This window comes from Equus asinus, chromosome 10 (assembly GCF_041296235.1).
Source record: "Equus asinus isolate D_3611 breed Donkey chromosome 10, EquAss-T2T_v2, whole genome shotgun sequence".
NCBI classification, from domain to species: Eukaryota; Metazoa; Chordata; class Mammalia; order Perissodactyla; family Equidae; genus Equus; species Equus asinus.
The window spans coordinates 39,439,545-39,458,300 of NC_091799.1; the positions used below are offsets into that span (position 1 = coordinate 39,439,545).

General features: G+C 34.7%; 1 long non-coding RNA gene across 1 annotated transcript in view; it reads left to right on the forward strand.

Moving 5' to 3' along the window:
• LOC139046468 (uncharacterized) overlaps positions 1–18,756 on the forward strand; it is a 39,006-nt gene that overhangs the window by 16,184 nt on the left and 4,066 nt on the right. The window contains exon 2 of the long non-coding RNA XR_011506570.1: positions 17,013–17,113. This is a non-coding gene — a long non-coding RNA (uncharacterized lncRNA). The remainder of the gene's footprint in view (positions 1–17,012; positions 17,114–18,756) is intronic.

Below are 18,756 nucleotides of genomic sequence, written 5' to 3' on the forward strand. Positions count from 1 at the left end.
TGGAAACAATCCAAATGCATATGAACTTATGAACAGATTAAACCATAGAGAGAGAAGTAGATTAGTAGGGGAAGGGAGGAATGAGGAGTAACTGCTAATGGGTATGGTGTTTCTTTTTGGTCATGAAGATTTACTCCTATGTTTCTATTTAAGAGTTTAACAATTTTAGTTCTTATAAGCTTATGCTTGAGATGACCATTCAAGCTATATCTCTGCTTTTCCTCATCACATTCTATGCTACAGCAACAAGGAACTACCTTGATTTTAAAATATAGTTCCTGAAAAATAAGTTTTGTCTTGGTACTGGTATGTATGTTTAATTTGGTAAAATTTTTACTTTCCTTGAAAGCCACTGTTAAACTATTCAAAGTTATAATCAAAGATCAGTTAAACATATATGCATATATATGGACATATCCATTCATACATACACATATGCATGTATATATGTACACACATATATGTTGGTCTGTTTTTCTGCAGAACTCTGACTGTTACATTACACTTTTAGAGAAAAAAGGATTTTAAATTATTTTTACTAGGCTTATATTCAGCCCACTTAAAAGCAACTGATTTTCTAAAGCGAGCTTTAACACAGTGCTACAACCATTATTACCACACATGGAGATGTTGTCAGGCTCAGCTAATTGTCCTCAGTTACTCCACAGAAGGGCATTAAGCTATAGAGTTTACTGTAGTTCAGGTACTCACTCTCAGTTCTACTTGTCCAGAGAAAACAGACTTGTATGTGAAGGAATATGGAGAGAATTCAGGAAGAACTTTAAAAAACACCATTTCACTAAACTTCTGTATAAATCCAGCCAAGGGACTTTAATGGACAGTCATGTCCTCCATCATTGCAATCTCTCTGGCATGAGAAATCTTCAAAGACAGCCAAATCTTTAAATATGGCCTAAGATGTTATAACCCATAATTAGTGAGGAAGAGGAGAAAGTTATGTTACTCATAATAATATAAATAAGTTATATTTAGGCAATTACAGGTGGCTAAGGGCTCTCTATATCTCACAGATGTAGATATTTATCTGTCTTTCTCCTCACCCACCCACACACCATTCCTCTTCAAAGCTGATTGAGCAGCATCAACTCTTCCCTTCCACAAATGTTTAAGGAGTATTTATGTGCCAGCAATCTTTTAAGTATGACATCAAAGTGAAAAATACAAGTGTCTGCTCTGTTGTAAATGGTAGGTAATAGATAAACATGAGAAAAACAGACAATGGAAAGTGATACTAAGAAGTCAGGATGATATGATGCAGTCACTAGAAGACATCAGTATATTGGTCTTCCTCGCTGTGGATGTCTTTGGATGCTGGGTACAAGTCCAATGTGGACACACTAACATTGACAACGTCAGTGTCAATATACTTTCTAGGGATGGCCTCAAACATATTCTTTTGCTGAAACACTAGTGAAATAAGGAATGTCACTCTTATATGTGACGTCCAGAAAAGGTCTTCCAAATACAAGCTGCACTTACTTATTCAACCGTTTGCTTTTCTATCTGTTTATATATTTAAGGTCAAAGCTTTGGTATTAGCAATTTTATACAAAAGTAGGAAGAGTATTAAAAATAAATGCTTCTGTAGCAGGATTCTTAGACGATACAAAAACAAAAGTCTTTTCTTCTCCAAGCCAACTATGCAGAATGAGCATTTTTCTTTAATATTAATCTGCCTTCCTACCAAACAAGCTGGCAGTGGCCCTCTCTGATCATTATGCAGCAGAGTGAGAGAAGGGAGAGGGTTGGAACTCCAACAATAAACCTTTCTGTCATTATTTCAATATTTATTTTGTTCGGGTTCTAGGACTGAGCACTCCATCCAGAGGAAGTAGAATTATCGCGGGAACGTGTGCCAGCTTTGGACCAAAGAGATTTGCTATTATCAAGCTCACGTGGTCTCCAAATAACTGCTTGGTTCTGGTGAAGCTTTTCATATTAACTGGTGTATTATCAGTACACGGTAAATCTGGCACAATTCCAGCGCCTACAAAATATTCTTTGCACAAGGACAGGTAACATGTTCCGTAAGCCTGGGATGCCCACAGGATTTATGAAAAATGTGCTGTTTGGGAGAATCAGATTATACCTTTTCCTTGCAGACAGCGTGAGGATCAAAGTCTAGCTCTGTTTCCTTATCTCTCTTCGTTAGTGGCCTGTTTTTAAGTTGAATGAGGTATTTCTTGGCTTCCTCTGGAATAGAAGCTTTACCAATCCTGGTCATTTGTGTATCTGATCTTGTAAATGATGTAAATTGCCAACTGTGCCGAAAAACTAATCATCAAAACAAAAAATATATTCGTATAAAGATTGATGAGCTATGGCTTAAGGATTTTTAGCAGGAAAGAAGTTTGAACCGCTGTTGGCTGTTGTTATTTGTACAAGGATGATTTTCTTCAGATAACTCAATATGCCCTCTTAACTCTGCAATTATGACAGCAATAATATCTCCAATATCTGAATTTCTTATAGTGACTGTCTCTACATAGGATTTATTACTATAAATGACTATTGCAATTGCATTGTGGAAAGCTGCCTGTGATGTTTTTATTTTAAATGCTCTATTTTCCCTCTGCAAGAAGGCAATTTGTTTCTTGAAATTGGGTATGATTAATAATAAAAAGTTAATAGCCCAGAGCACAAGCTACTGTGTGAATAAGCAGAGGGTTCAAAATCTACCTTCAGTAGATTGTCCTGACACATAGAGAACATAGAGACACAATAGACATATGCGAACACTTGTGGAATGACAGCAGAATGCACATCTTCTTTTTCAGGCACCATGAAACATTTACCAAGATAAGCAATATCCTGGACCTTAAAGCAAACATCTGTAAATTTAAAAGAATTGAAATTGCACAGAGTATGTCCTCTGACTATAATGGAATCAAACCAGAAATTAATAAGAGCAGGACAACAGGAAAATGCCCACACACTTGGAAATTAGACATCATACTTCTAATAATTCATGAGTCAAAAAGGAAGTCTCCGAGGAAATTAAAAAATAAAATGAATATGTAATAACATTTTGCTTACATGACCTGTAAGAAACGACTCGACCACACAGGATGACCATAGCTCAGATCTTAGGATCTGGGTTTTGCTCTTGGCTGCTTCATATAACTACTTCAACCTGTAGAGCTTTGTGCACTTTCCTATGGGCTGTGAGGCATGAAAATTTAATTAACCAGTTTCTCAGCTAATTTAGTGCTTTGAAATTGGCAAAGTACTTGGGCAGAGAACTCTAATTCGTTATCTATTATTTTTCCTCAATTTTCCTTTGAAGAGGGCCTGTTTCTGACTCTAGGTACACCATCTCCGAGAAGTCGCTTTGAGCTAGAACTTCCTTTAAAGTTAAAATAAAGTAATAAATACCAATTGCAGAGATTCTCTTATTCCAATATTCAAGCAAAAAGTCGTCTATGGAGTGAGAGAGTAATTTTGTATTCTGTATTATATGAAAAGAACCTTGCTCTAGTACTGGACCAGAGCTTCATGCTGTAGCCAACAATAAGCCTACCAACTTCATCTGATGGTGGGTGTGAGCCATATGCTAGTGTGGGGGAAACATGCCCTCTGTGGATGATTGTATCTGGCACTGGTTAGTCATGAATGTTTGATAAGATTTGGCATCACTGGGATGCTTTATTTTTTCTGGAGAGTAGAAATTAGATTTTAGATGCTGTTAGTGGAGACTCATTCCTGAAGCTACCTTCCAGGTAGAACTATTCCACATTAGGGAAGTTTGTTTTGGAGTTTTACATTTGAGAGTGACTCAAACTGAACTACTTGCTTCTCCTAACGATGGAATTTATGAGCAAGTAGAGTGTTTTGACTTGATCAGAATCTCTAGGTGATATTCGACTTAACCAATGTTGTATGCAGTGCCACACTCGATGATGCCTTATTTTTTCCACGTTGCAGTAAGTTTATAATGTCTATCTAAATTCTATGAGATGGGCTTCGATTTGAGGACTTAGATACTTTTTAGGGTATTTTCTTTTGGAAATTTAAAAAGGAAGTGACCTTTGAAAAATAATGTCATGAAAGAAGGAATTGGAAAATTGTGTGAGAATGGCCTTATTCTAAAGCTCAAATTGTGTTTCTTTATCTAAAGTTAAAATTTTGCTAATTTTTTCCTAAATGATTATTTTTATTATATTTTTTAAAATATCAAAAGTAATTAAATATAGCCAATTTAAGTAAAGGAAATCTATTGATCATATATGTAGTCCGCTTTTCTATTTTTTCCCATTGATGTATTTGTCTATGCTAACGCTAATACCACACTGTCTAGATTTCTGCAGCCTTACAGTAAGTGTAGAAATTGTATTCATTTTGAATTTCCATACACATTTTAGAATAAACTTGTCAATTTCTTCAAAAAGCTTACTGAAATTTTGTTTGGGAGGGCATTTCATTTTGGAAGAATTTACATTTTAACGATATTAAGTCTTTCATTCCTTGAACATGGTACATTTCTACATTTATGTTGCTTTTAAGTTCTTTGAGAATTTTTGTAGTTTAAGTGGATGTCATGCATCTTTTGCTAGGATTATCATTTATTTCATGTTTTTAGATGCTGCTATAAATGATTTGACTTTTAAAATTTCAATTGCTACTTGTTTCAAATGTAGAAATACATTTAATTTTTATATATTACTATTGTATCCCTTGACCTTTTTAAAATGACTTATTCTAGTAGGCTTTTGAAGTCTACTCCTTAGGATATTCTATGCAAATGATCATGAAATCTGCTAAGAAGATAATTTTATAGGGCCAGCCCCATGGTGTAGTGGTAAAGTCTGACACACTCAGCTTCAGGAGCAGGGATTCACAGGTTCAGATCCTGGGCACAGACCTGCACCACTCACCAAGCCATGCTCTGGTGGTGACCTACATACAAAATGGAGGAAGATTGGCACAGTTGTTGCCTCAGGGCTAATCTTTGTCAAGCAAAAGAAGAGGAAGATTGGCAACAGATCTTAGCTCAGAGTGAATCTCCCTTACCAAAAAAAACAGAGACAATTTACTTCTTCCTTCACAATATTTATGATTTTTATTTCTTTTACCTTTCTTATTACAATGGCTAGGATGTCAGTACAAGATTAATATAAGATATGGTCATAATTATCCTTTATTGATCATGATTTTAACAGGAAAACAATTAATATTTTATATGAAGTACAATATAGATGTTGGTGTTCAGATATTGCACTGTTCTTGAATTTCCATTTGGTTATTTTATATAGTTTCCATTTCTAATGTGATGTACCCTATCTGTTCATTTATTATGTTTTTTTTTTCTTGTAAATATTTGAATATATGCTTAAGGTTATTTTCTGCTAATTATAACTTCTGGAATTATAATAGGATCAGTTTCTATTGACTGATGTTTTTCCTGATTGAGTTATATTTTTTGGCTTGTTTATAAGTTTACTAATTTTTTAATGTATACTGGTTATTACATATAAAATTTTGCTGTGAGGCATATTATAAATAAAATCTTGTTAGATTATGTTGACTTATTTAAATAGGTATTAGTTTTTCCTGGCAGAGAAATAAATTACTAATGGATCCTCTTGATCTGGGAGGCTTGGATTTATTTTCCACTATGATAGGTCTGTTTCAGTTCTATCATTATTCTTAGGGCCATTTTTCTAACAGATGGTACTTATTTTTAAAGTATGACTTTTCTTCAGTCTCAGCTGAAAGCCTGAGATTCTCAGTGAGGTTATTTCACTATGACTGGACTGTAAGTTTAATGTATCTCAGAACCCACAATCTCTGGTGTCTCCATTTCCATCACAGTCCCAAAACTGTGAAGCCACAGGGAGCTCTCTGATAGACCTCATGGAGCCTAACTCTGCATGGGAAGCCCATTCATTGGCCAAGGATGTTTAGAAACCACGCTTTCAGACTTTGGTCCTCATTGCAACCCCCATGCAGGCCCCTCGTCTCTGGCTTCATGCCCTGCAAATTCCAGCTATTTTAACCTCTGTATCTTCAATGAGATACAGGGTTTCAACTGGGCTCGACTCCTCAGATCACAGTTTGGAAAGTTACCTGGTACAGAAAAAGAAGATAAACCTGGGGTTTACTTCATGTGTTTTCCTTCTCTCAAGGATTACTATCCTATTATATCTGTAGTTCAGCATGTAGAAACTATCGCCTCATATATTTTATCCATTTTATAGTTGTTTGTGGAAGGAGGGTAACAACTGCCAATTACTCCATTATGGCTAGAAGAAGAATCCCTTTGAATTCATTTGTTAATTTATTTTTACAGAGTTATATAATAAAAAGCAAAGAGAAGAAAATAAACCTTAAATTATTGGACCCCTGTGCATTTAAAAAGAAACAATTAATTGCAGTGTGAAACACAGCAGCATTATATCATTACTATATCTTAATAGTGAAAGACATTATCTACTGGAAGGCTCTAGACTTTTTATCTCTGGGATGTTCCATATAAAAATCGATATCTCTGAAAATTCACAAATAGCCCCGGAACTAAGGGAAATTACTGATCCTTCTTGAGCAAAGCTTTCAAGTGAGCTAAAATATGATACAAGCGATAAAATATTACAAAGAAACATTTTTCTTTTATAAAATTAATGATCTTCTCTAGCAGGGTTAGTTGTGGGATGTAGAAAGGGAAGAGACATCAGAGAGTGCATAAAGTACCACAGAGGTTAGATAATTCTTATGAAAAATAAAGACAAAGAAAGAACGGGAAAAGAAAAAGAAAAAAGGAGGGAAATAGAGAGGAAATTCAGAGAGGAGAGGAAAGAAAGGAAAGGGTTCTTCAGGCCATCTATTTAACCATGATTTTGTCCCTTCGCTAAAACAATCCATTCTTATCCATACTGTTCCTAAAATTGTTACTTGTTATTTCCTATAACTAGCTTGAATTTTTGCCTAGCCAATTAACCTTATCTCCGTAAGTGAAATCTACTGATTATTAACCTGATCCATTTTGCAAATACGTTGCTTCAAAAACATCCCTTCCCAGGAGAACTAGTGATATATCAAAACTGTCCCAAGAGATTTGGATTGCTAGCTTATTTTATAGCGACATTTAGCCATTCTGACAAGTGCTTAATTATTATACGTTCATCCATAAAGGTTGTCTCTGACAATATGTGTAAATCAAATAAATTAAAGCACTGTAATCAATTAGTTTTCTGTTCTGGTTGACATCTGTGATATTCATTAATAAATAATTTAGCACTTTTATAGACAATGATGAAGAAAGCATCATTACTGCTGGGATTATTTTCTCCCAAAGGATATACCAGGAAGCCGCATACCTCTAATAAAGTTAAATCTAAGGCCATGAGTTTATACTTTGTCCTAATATTCTAATAATCTAAATATGCCATATTAGTTTATATTATGAAGACACAAAATACTGCATATTGCTATGCAGTGCAGTATAGAGAAGGAAGCATTATACCTATCGGGAGTCACATATTTAAGTCCCAAGCTCTCTGATGTCTTGTAATTTCTCCTATCTGGATCTCAGTTTCCTCATCTATAAAGCCAAAGTTATGAACTAGGTAAACTCTAAAGGTCTTCCTAGTCCTAAAATTCTGAAAGTTTGTGTTTTGTTGTATCTTTACTGGGAATCTAACTAATATGTAGTGATTTTCTTTTTCATCTCATTAACACTAGGCCTTGCCTACACCCCATCTGTCCTCCATACTCTGAGGTTATTTGAAATATATGTAGTTTTACTATAGAAAATAAGTTAAAGTCAGTTTGATTCTCACACTGTCTAGATGTGAACTAACCTCAGTTGGCTACTTGACGAAGTGGATGGGTGGGTGTGAAGAGAAAAGTGAGGAAGATGATGGAAGGGAGAAAAAAATCTTTATTTCATTTATTAATGACAATTTACTGTGTGCTAATGTGCTAAGCACTGTGCTAGAGTCTGAGGATATAAAGATAAGACAGTTTTTTCTCTCAACAGCTCATAGCTTAGTGATGGAGACAGAATTAAAATGATTATTATACTATAACATGATGTGAACAGCATTTAACTTTTAGGAGCGCTTACAATATGTCAGGCTCTTTGCTAAGAGCTTACAAGTGTTATCAATTATCAAAAGAGATCCATAAAGTATGCATATTGTTATCACACCCATTTTTATAGATGAAGAAACAAGTACACAGAGGTTAGTCAAAACTACTCTTTACTCATGGGCCTTCATGGGCTTTGCTGTCTCACTGCTTCTCTGCATCTTTTTAAACTTTTCTCCAGCTAAAAACTCTCTGATTCTATTTCACATTCCAGAAAGAGAATCTGATTGGAGAATTTTAGCAGGATCGTGTGTTTTGGAAACAGTCTTGCTCTAGGTCATCTCACCTCACTTAGATTTGGATTTGCTTAAACTATAGATTAGTGATTCTTGAACCAAGTGCCTTCCCTCTGGTGGAATCATGTATGACAAAGAAGCAAGGTATTGTGGGTATAAAAAATGGCCGCTTCCTTGAGCAAGACAAAATTCCATGGAAGATTGTCAGGTGCAACAGGCTGCATGATTGACTTAGTTCAAAAGATGAGGATGAGTTTTCAAATAATGGAATAAATAAACTGTGGAGCATGCTTTAAGGTTGATCATAGATAAATGTTATATAGTACCCTTACAAATAGAAACTTAAAAAGATAAACAAATTAACCTTTTATGGAATCTAAATGAAACTATTTCCCCAAGGGAATTATATTTAATAATGATTTTACCAGAAATATTTTAGGTATAAATTGAATGAATGTTTTATATTCAAGTTGCGATAAAAATGAGTTTCTTTGAGAAATGCTCATATATTTATATTCTTACATTTTTGTTCTATTTCTAGTAGTCTGGTTCCAAGGCAGAACTATGATATCTTGGGTACGATCTCATGTTTAATTTGATCTCTTTGGAAAAGGAGGCCCCAAGAACAAATAAGTGCAAATCTTTGGAGCTATTGAATATAATCTACGTGAAAACATGGACCTTAGCATTTGAGGAATGCCTCAGTCCTCCAAGGGCCAACCCTCAGTGTGAAGATTCTCAGGGATTACACAATTCTCTCCTCCTGTTCAGTTAATTGCTTTTCTGCATTACCTTGACTCACCTGCTCTAACATTTGTCTGCCTCCATTTTTCTGGCATGTAAGATTTATTTTATTTATTTAGATATGTAAATGTTTAAACTTGGGAGGACATAGAGATTTGCAACATTTCTTTAACTCTGAAAAGTCTGAGAAAATAGCATTTTGGGATGCTGCTGATCATGCAATGTCAGAATAGGAGGTATAATGCCACTCCACAACTGTCTAGGAAACGGAGGTGGGGGAAGCAGATTTGAGAGAAGGGAATATATATGTGAATAATGGAGAAATGGCATGTTTCAACTTGCTGAGACATCGTTAGTAGATTGGTTGATGGCTGAATATAGTTGCCATAAAATTCAATCCACAGTCTCACTTCTGCCCAGTTAACAAATCAAAGTGGCCAGGTCTACTAACGTGTCCCTCCTTCAAATAATGGGTTATTCTATGAGGACCGAGAATCAGAACTAGTGAGTACACGACATACATCAGGAATGGAACTATTGTACAAATGTACCAACGGGGGGAAAGCAAAGTGGGACCAATGATTTGGTGTCTCTACTCAGAGAGTTATAATAGCATTTCCTTCACTATTTAGTCATATCTTTTCCCAATAAATTGAAGCATTTCCTAATAAAACACATCTCCATTATGAATTGTCTCTCAAATACATCATATCCCTCCCCAACCCAATCCCACTCCCTCCCAATGGAAAATATATTTATCTCTTGTCCCTCCATACCCATTAGTAGAATAATACTTTTCTTTGAATGCTTTCACATTCTGTTTTATCAAAATTAGCTTGTAATATAATTGTCTGTGTAAAATCTATTATGATTGTAAAGAGTATGAAAAAATTCTTTTTCTTTACATATCACTTCCTTACTTGTTAAACACATTGATTACAATGAAAGACCATACTATACAAAATAAGAAGTTATTATTAGAAGAGTAATTACTTAGGGCTATTGTTTATCAACTATTTTACACTTTCAACATCTTTCAGTTATCACAGAGATTAAAGTTTACATTCAAGAGACACTACATTTGAACACACAATTATGTGTCAGTTGGCTTTTTCATAAATTACTTACTGGCTCATAAAAAGATTACTGAGGGGCTGGCCCCGTGGCCAAGTGGTTAAGTTCACGCGCTCTGCTGCAGGCGGCCCAGTGTTTCGTTGGTTCGAATCCTGGGCGCGGACATGGCACTGCTCATCAGACCACGCTGAGGCAGCGTCCCACATGCCACAACGAGAAGAACCCACAACGAAGAATACACAACTATGTACCGGGGGGCTTTGGGGAGAAAAAGGAAAAAATAAAATCTTTAAAAAAAAAAAAAAGATTACTGACAATGACTGTCCATTATGCACCTGAATTAAAATCAAAACGTAAATGGAAATATTGTTGCTAATTTGTCCTTGTTCAAAGATACTATATAAAAGCCTTTAGGAGTTCAGACTGGTTCAAGGAATTTGAATTCAACGTCTAATAGGCCAAGCAGATAATGTAAATGAGTGAAGTTAGCCTTGTACATGAATGCTTGGGGCTTGCAAACTGGAGGGTGTATGCCTCATCTCAAGAAGTAAATCACTCTGCAGATACTCTTAAGAAAGGTGTCATATCATGCAGAAATGCTGTCCAGTGTTGCCCGTCTGATTTTTCAAGAGAAGCCCAAAATTTAGATTTAGGTGAAAAACTCTATTTTGTAAACCTAAGTTCAACTTTTGAAACTGCTTGTGTCAAATCAGGCTACTTGTTTGAGATGTTTCGTTTAACGACATTGGACGTGATATACAGTGTGCCCATCTCATAATTGTAATAGATTTTAAAGTTGCTCAGGATATTAGTACAGGCATTTGGAAAAAGAATGGATAGACAATGTGAAAGTTTGCCTCTATAACTCTTCCTTATTTATGTTTTCAATGCTAACTTCTACCCACCTTCCATCACAAACCTTTCAATTTGCTACCAAGTTTAGCTGGTTTTAGTGCCATTCTCTTTTGAAGTATACTTTGCAGAGTTGTAGTCTGATTGATTTTTTGATTTTATATGTATTCTTATAGGACAACTTTACTTCCATGTTCTTGGAGTGTGAAGTGGGGAAGATCTCATGCATAAAGTGCAAATGCTTTCAAGCAATAAAAGCACTGCGAGTCATCAAGTTAATATTAATTGTGTGGAAAACAGTGTTTTCAAATGTGATGCACTCAGAGAAGTTCCACATTCAAATTTGAAGGATCATTCCTTAATTGGGATAATTAGTGAAGATATTATTGCTAATTTGTTCTTCTAAAAAGTATTGGGTAATGTCAACACAAGTTTGCAGTCCAGCCATGCCATACCCACATGGGCAACAGACAAGGACTCCAAGTGATCAGACAGCAAATCATCCTTGATTTTCTATCTAATATGCACCTATAGAAAAAGAGTAGACATCCCAGCTTATGTTTTGGGATTTTTTCCCCAATCACATTATCCCTAATCACTGTACTGTATATTAAGGGAGCAATCAAGTGTTTTTTGAAGGTTCTTATGATTTAGAGACACCCTAAGAGGCAACGCAGGTTATATTCTCCTCCATACGCGTCGTGGTATTGTTCTCCCTTTCCATATCCTAGCCCCACTTTCCAGGGAAAGTTAGACTTAGTCTTTCTTTGCTAAATTTTGATCACATTGTTTCAAACTTTGGTGATTTATTCATGGGTTCTAGGCCCTCTGGCAGTTATCTATCCCATGACTCCGAAGTTTTCTCCCCTGGGTACTCATTTGCCTATTTTCAGTTAGAAAAGACTGCATGGCTCCCAGACTAAAGCAATTACCCATGACTTTGTTTCATACGCTCTTGTTCCTCAACATCATTGTGTTTAATGTTTCTGTTATCTTCCCTAGGTGGTTTGGTTCATATTTGCTCAGGGAAAACAAGATTCATGATCTGATGTTTAATATTCCAGTTGTGCATTAACTTTTTTCATGTCTCTGAGGATCGATATCTTCTCCCAATTCCGTAGTGTACTGAATTTCTTTATGCTCCAACTATATATGTCCATACGTTAGAATGGTAAGACAAATAAACTCCATATATACTGCATTTTCCCCCGTAGGAACCTGTAAAATACTATGTAGTTCTTAAGTTTATTTTCCATTCATTCAAAAATATTTATCTTATGTGCTTACTGCAGTATTGTGGAAAAAGATGACTAAGAATCATTCTTACCTTTAAGTAGCATATGATTTAATGAGTGAGGTATTCATGCTCATGAGCAATTAAAGTTATACCAAAAAGAGAGAAAAGCATGACTGAAATACCATAGGGCACACAGTGATGAATTCTGGTTTAGTGAACTGGGAGCAATCTGATAGTTTACTAGAGAAGGAATTTTAACATTAATCTGACAAAATTATTGTTCAAAGAAGCTTCCTTCTCATATAAACACTGAAAATCATGTTTTCCAAAAAATAAATAAACTGACATTACTAGACATGGAAAATGCCCTCCTTCAATGTTACCATTAACAATTCAATACCCAATTCATTCACAATGACTCATTACTATTAATGAGATGAAAGGAAATGCTAAATGTTCCTCATGGAAATATAGAAAACATAAAAATGAGAAACATGATCTGGGATTTTAATTTCTAAGTCTGAATAAAATAAAACAGAGTACATCCTTTATAATTTATCAGAAAAGTTAGCTCTTAGATTTTCCATTGACTCTTTTTCTTTGATATTTAGGCTTCACTTTCCCCAGGTGACTCTTAAACTCTTCCTCTCAAGGAATTCTGATTAGGTAGTTTGAAGGCTGCAGGGCATGATGAGATCAAGAAATAATTTTACCTTACTTTATTTCATGCCTGTTATTTGTGCCTTCAAGTGGCTCTATTTTAAAATCAATAAGGCCGTAAAAATTTTAGAACATAGTTAACATTTTGAGTACATTGTTGCTAGAAAAGAATGTGTTTGTGGTCCATTTGGACTCTACTGAAATTATCTTCCTCCCATGCCCAGGTCTACATGGTCAATTTTTTTTCCCATTATTGTTTTCACTTTTTAACTCCCAGCCTGAATATAATCTAGGGTTTGTTACTACCAACATGAGCAGGAGGAAATGGACAGCCTCACTTTGAACCACATGCTACTGTGGCCATCAAATGTTTTCAGTCTGAAGCCTGACTATGTTCTATCAGCTGTTTATGTTGGAGGAGATCCCTATATCCTTTAACTTAAAGACACCAGCTCACTTAGAAATACCCTTTCTACCCAGCACACTTGGAAAAGTATAGATACAGAAAAGCTGATGTTGTCTTTAAATCTTTGTAAACATTCCTAATAAGAGCTAATGGAGGGCCATCCCCAGTGGCCTAGTGGTTAAGTTTGGTGTGCTCCACTTAGGTGGCCTGGCCAGGTTCCCAGGTGCCGACCTACACCACTTGTTTGCCAGTGGCTATGCTGTGGTGGCAGCTCACATTAAAAAAAAAAGAGAAAAAGAGGAAGATTAGAAGCAGATATTACCTCAGGGTGGATTTTCCTCAGCACACACACACACACACACACACACACATACAAAGAGCTAGTGGAAATAATGTTAACTGAAAAATATACATATAGCTAAAATTCATGTTTATCCCCCTGGTTATTGGCTGTGTGCTTGTCTTTTCTCTCTCTCTTTCTCCTCTTTTTTTAAAAATTTTTGCTTCTGGGTCAGTTACCTCTTCTCCTTTTCCTTTTCTTCACATCAGACCTCTAATGGAGCTCTAATATCTTAAACTCAAAGGGCCTTTTGCAAGTCTCATTTACAGCATCAGGACAACGTACATTCAATCATCTTTACTGTCCTTGGATTCAAGACTGATGAACCTATAGGGAAACCTTATATTACTTTCATGGCTGAGGGGATAAAAGCATAAAATGGTTTCCCTGATCCTCATTGATTTTTTCTTTTAATAATTTCTGCTTTTAGCTTTATGATTTTCATTCTCCTTTAATTTGCTGTTCTTTTTCTATCTTTTATGGATACTTAGAAAATTTATTTTCAGCCTTTGTTCTTTGTAATATCTGAGTTCAAGGCTACAAATTCTCCATTTAAGCACAAATTTAACATCCCACAAGATTTATCTGCAATATTTTCATTATTATGTATTTCAAAATAGTCATCAATTTCCATTGTGATCTCTTGTTTGATGAATGGGTTAAATATATATGGATTTCTTAATTCACTGCCAATGTTTACCTTATCTTAGCTTCACAGTTTATAGATTTTTAAATTATATTTTGATGTTGCTCCGTAGATTACAACATGCATCTCTGATTTATCAAAGTTTAAAATATATTAACACGTCTACTTCTCCCAAACAAGGGAAGGCCTTCAGAATATTTTAACTCTGTCTCTCTCCCGACTTATATGCTATTGTCACATTTTGTCACATATTGTCGTATATTTTAATTATAAACACATATAAACACAATAACATTTTTACACTTTTAAATATTCAATATTTATTTATTTTTCACCCACATATTTACCTTATTGTTGCTTTATGTTCTTTCTTGCATCTCTAAACTTCCATCTGTGATCACTGTTCTGGCTCTAGAATATCTCTTTTATCTTTTCTTTTGTGCAAATCTGGTTGTGACAAATAATCTCAGCTTCTCTTTGCCTGAAAATGTCTTCTTTTTCTTTTATTTTAAAAGGATATGTTACTAAATTGACAGTTTTTTTTCCCCCAAGACTTTGAAGATATTGTTCCAATGAGTTCTGGGTTCTATTGTCACTCTTCAAAGATTTTAAGATTTTCTCTTTTACTTCATAGAGCTCTCTGAAACTGTGGTTTTATGGAGTTAATCAGTTTGGGAAACTGATTAGTAATTTGATCTTTAAATCTTGATTCTCTTTCTCGCTCTCTGTTTTTGAGTCTCCAATTCCACAGTACCATGAGAGCAGTCTATTTCTAAAATGTGACCCTTTGATGCCTAAAACCTGAACTTTAATTTTCACCAATTTAGCTTGTCAAAACTCTGTTCAGTATTACACACTTTCAGCTGTCTCCATAAGAATTTATGCAGCAGACATTAGCCTAGAGCTGAATGGGTAGATACATCTAGGGAGAAAGCAGTCCCAATTTCTGAGATCACATCTCTTAGTCTCATTTTTCTCTTGGATCTTGGCCTCTAAATTCTTCAGAGTCTTGTTACCTCTCTCATACTTGCAAATGGGTGTTCTTTTCATATTTTTTTCAGTTTTTCCATTTATTATCAAAGGGAGGATTGGACTGAGTTATCTATTTGTCATTATAGAAAACAGAACTCTCTCTTTTCAATTGATATATAATGTACACTAATTTTAAATGTTAGTAACTATGACTTTTACATATATTTACACCTGTGTAACCATTACTCAGAAAATACATAGAATATTTCTAGCCCTCCATTAGATACCCTTGTGTCTGTTCTCCAAACTGTATCTACCATGAGATGACTACAATTCTGACTTTTATAATCATTGATTAATTTGTCTGATTTTGAAGGTAATACAAATAGAATCTTACTGAAGGTACACTTTTGTGTCTGGGTTTTTCACTGAACATGATATGTATGATATTTGTCTATATTTTTCTATGTACTAGCAGTCCATTTCTTATTTTTGCGTAGTATTTCATTGTATGACTATACCACAATTTATCCATTCTCCTCTTGATGGGCATCCAGTTTTAACTACTTTGAATACAGCTGCTATGAACATTTTGTATTTTTTTTTTTTTTGGTAACCAGATGTACTCATTTATCTTGTGACTATACCAACAGTATAGTCATAGGGAAATCAAACATTCAGCTTTAACAGAAACCACTAGTTTTTCAAAATAGTTTTATTATTTTACATTCCCACCTACAATATATGAGATTTCTCTCTCTCATATAGGCTACATGTTCTTTTTCTTAAAAAAATAAGTAATTCTTTGTTTTCTATCTCTTTTTTCCTTTGCTTATTTACCTCATTCATTGTCTAACAAAGCTGAGAGTATGGAATTTACACAATGCTTCTGCTGCTCCATCCAGTTTCCTATCCCTAACAGTAACTTCTAGTGTTTTAGTTCACATTTTCTAAAGCATGGATCTGCTTGGTTCAGCTTAACCCTTCTCCCACCTCACCAGAGGGCTCTGTATTGGGCCAAGTGGACTGATTTTCTTTTCTCAGGTTTCAACTCTGGCAAATGACCTCAAGTTAAGGGGGAGAGTATCGTTAGCAAATGTGGCTGCTACTTCAAGGAGTTGGAGGAGGTAGCGAGTACTATGTTTATAATGCCCTTTACCCACAACTCATATCTATTCTTTAAGATAGGGCGGAATCCAAAATCTCAACGTAATATTCTATAGTAAGTTTATCTCTGTTTTCTCTTCCTAATTCCACATATCTCTAACCATTACTGATAGAAATATTACTAGAATTGTTATAAATAATCATCATATATGTAATTTGACTCTTTAAAAACAAAATAAAATCTGTAAGGCATCCATTTTATAGCTATCAAAAAAGTTAAGGGGTTTGCCCAAGTGTGTTCAATTGGATAGTGCTGGAATTTGGATGTAAGCCTCTATTTTCTCCAGGCCACATTATACATTCTTCCAACTACTGTATTATCACTCTGCATCTAGTCTAAACTTTTTGTGATTCAAATGTTGATGTGAACTTACTTTAGCCATATGGAGAACATTGTGGATACTCCTGGTGAATTTTAAATTTTCTAATGATAAAGAAAATGAAGTAATTGTGTGTATTTGGAGTCTTTTTATCAGATATTTAATGAAGTTATTTCTTCATTTGGATTCCTCATACTGTTTTTCTAACATTTTCTGCAAAGCCCTAACAAATGTTGATCTATATCTGTTTAGGGAAGGACACATTTCCGGAATTTACAAAGGAGAAGAAAAACCCCACCTCTACGAATCATTGATTTTTGCTTTGACCCATTCATTCCAAATACATCTACCAGGTACAATGTCAATTTATGTATTTCAATATTTAATAGTTTTCTGAAGTCTCTGGTGTACACACATTCTATTAAAACCCTGTAGACTATTTACTTTCTCCAATCATTCATATGGGCTTTTTCTTGCCAAATGTTAATGTGACATCTGCTGTACTTAATTCCAGTAAATATCAGGAACTTTTATGCATACAAACAGTTTATCATACATATGCCATCAATTTGTTCTGAGACATGTCACTTGTGCAAATAGCCTAGGGTTTTTATTTATTAAGATTTACATCAAGTGAAAACTAAACACTTTAATTTAAAGGTCTTAGACTTTCAATCCAGATGTTTATAATCTCTCATGCTATTTTCTGACCTTGCCAAATTAAGGTTGTGAATTAATTAGCTGCATTCATAAAGTGACAGTAAAGAAATGGAATTACTATCAAAGACTGAGATATATGTTAGATTTTCATAAAATAAGAAACAATGTAAATTCAATCTGGAAGAAGCATAACATGATCAAAAAGCAAGATCTTTTTTTTTAAATGGTAATGGATATATAAAACCAACCAGGCTTTCACACTTAGTTTAATCAACTTACATACTTCAATCATATAAACAAAGAAAATCATGTTATATAATATTGGAATTTGATTATCAATTTTTAAAAATTGCTTTTTTTGTCTTCTACTTGAAGTGAAGGCATTTGCTTTTTATTTTCATTCAACTATCTATCCAGATGCTGGTTCATCAAGCAAATATTTTTTGATCACTTCCCTAAACCTCTAACCTCCTAAAATCAGCCTCTCTCTCCTCATAGCGTGATGTGCCGCTTACTCACAGAAAGTATGACAATTGTAACGTTGTATTTATTTGGGAGGTGATTTAGTTAATTTTGTGATTTCTCATGGGATTGGGAGCTCCAGGTGGCCAGGGTTCTTGTTCATTTTTGCTCACTATTGTATCTACAGAGCCTAAAAGACTGTCTCATGGAGTAGGTGATCAATAAATAAACATAAGAGGTACTGGGTATAAATCAGAGTTTCAAGAAAATCAAGAGATTGTATTTGGCTAAGCAGACAGCTGGAATCAGGAATATGGGAGGAAAGATTATGTATATGGTACAGATTAGGAGAAAACTCCTCTGTTTTATGAGAACTAGTAGAAAGCCATTTAGGAAGAAGTATAAGCAAATGATATTGTAAGGCAGATTTTAATATTAGCCAAAGTAAAGATTTTTACTTTGTAGGATGCATAAATTCCCAGGCAAATAAAAAACATTGCAGGACTGAAGTTAACACCATAGTGAACCTCACAGGCAACTTTTTACTGCTTAGTTCAGAGCCCCAAGTTAGACACAAGGATGTATCCTATGTTCTCTCCAATAATTTTTGCTGTCAGTCCAAGGAGCTTATTCCAGTGGTATTAAATAATTATTTGCTGCCTACATAAAATAGTTCCTTGACATTTTAAATTTGTTAATTGAAAATCTTGAATTGTTATAGAAGTATACCATGGGAGCATAAGAGTTTTGATTAGCTCATTTCAACCTCCTCTGTACCTGGTTTCCATAAAATAATTCTTACTATGAATTCTCTCTCTCTGTCTATGTGTATACACACGCACATGCATATATAATATACATCCATACATATATG